The sequence below is a fragment of the Herpailurus yagouaroundi genome, unplaced genomic scaffold (assembly GCF_014898765.1).
Source record: "Herpailurus yagouaroundi ecotype Mexico unplaced genomic scaffold, PumYag 139, whole genome shotgun sequence".
NCBI classification, from domain to species: Eukaryota; Metazoa; Chordata; class Mammalia; order Carnivora; family Felidae; genus Herpailurus; species Herpailurus yagouaroundi.
In genome coordinates, this window is record NW_024412394.1 from 15,695,408 (window position 1) to 15,697,044 (window position 1,637).

A 1,637-nucleotide genomic window follows, 5' to 3' on the forward strand; every position below is an offset into this window, starting at 1 on the left:
AATGATTTTGCAGGGAAAGCCAACATGATTTACTGATAGACTAGAGGTGGAATGTGAGTAAAAGAAAGGAATTTTTAAAAAGCACCAGTGGAATGTGAGTAAAAGAAAGGAATTTTTAAAAAGCACCAGTCGCTTCTTTTTGGAGGAGGAGGCCAGAGTCAGATGTTGGCAGGGAGGCCAAGGCCCCTACCAGTGTAAACAGAGAGCTGGGGTTTAGGTTGTTCCACAATGGGTGAACCAGAGCCAGTGAGTGTCCCTCCACTCCCTCTGAGGCAGTACATCAAGGAGTGTACAGATGAAAATATTCAGGAAGGCCTAAGAGTCAGGCCTATACTTACAATAAAAAAAATAGTTGGAAGATGTTAAGCAACCAGTTCCAATGTGATGATCTTATCATCTGCCCTGCAGAAAGTTAGGACAATAAACAGCTTCATCCTATACAGTTTGGTCACAAGACTAAGCTGAGAAAACTCAATATGTCTATCCTTATTAATTTCTTAGACTTCATAGACTTTATTTATTTATTTATTTATTTATTTATTTATGTAATTTTTGAGTAGGCTTCATGCCCAGCACAGAGCCCAACATGAGGCTTGGAAATCAGGACCAATCCTGAGATCAAGACCTGAGCTGAGATCAAGAGAAGGACACTTAACTAAGTCACCCAGGTGCCCCAGACCTCTTAGATATTTTGATATGGAGTCCTGGGAATATAAAATGAGAAGAGAAAGCTAGAAGATCTTAAGCTGCTTTTTGTACTAATGCATAGGACTCCATCAAGAGAGACCTTGAGAATTACAAAGAAGGTGAAGAAATGCTAATGCCTTGATAGAGTTAAGATGTTTCAAAAGCATCTACAATGAGTCATTGAGATGACACAGTTGGTTGGCTTCTTTGCCTGATGATTTGTCCCATTCAGAAGCAGATATGTGAGATATAGAGAGAAGCAAGAGATGTTGATGATAGCAACATTTGAAGTGGTCAGAATGAACTACAGAGAGAAAATGTATTTTGTCTGGAGAGACCAAATGATAAAGATGCTGCTTTGTGTACATAATTGATGCAATGAATGAAAGACAGTGAAGGATGTTTCTTTTTCTTCTTGCTTTTCTTTTCTCTTTCAGTAAATAGCATCATATATCAGTTAATTTGCTTTTGGACAGCCTTAAAAGGGTTATCACCAGAAGTCATGTAAATGGCTTGAGTCTCCAACTTTTTGAATCACGAGATGTCTCAGGCAGTAATTTCATTTTGTGGCAAGCATAAGCAAATGAGTGCACCTGCATTAGTGCAATCACCTTAAAAACCACAGTATTTGCTGCTATTGTATGGAACATTTCTGTTTTTGGAGTTGAAGTATAACATTGAAGATATTCTCAGTAACAGCAAGATTCCATCCTTGAAAAGTAGATTTGTCATTTGCTTTAAGAATGAGAGATAAATAAAGGATATCACGCTATATAAATGTGAAATAATAATAATAATAAAGCAAAATCTGTCTACTTTTCAGTCTGAGGCAGAGCACCCAAGGAAGGAACAGACTGGGATGATGTAGAGTAGCACAGTGGAGAGCAAAGGATGATGGACTTAGAGCTGAGAGGCAAGAAATTGATAACAGGCACACACCTTATTCGGGA

The 1,637-nt window shown here is 38.2% G+C and overlaps 1 pseudogene; it reads left to right on the plus strand.

Moving 5' to 3' along the window:
• The first annotated feature begins 228 nt into the window (after positions 1-228).
• On the plus strand, positions 229-1,057 carry LOC121029248 (mediator of RNA polymerase II transcription subunit 7-like; annotated as a pseudogene).
• The last annotated feature ends 580 nt before the right edge of the window (positions 1,058-1,637 follow it).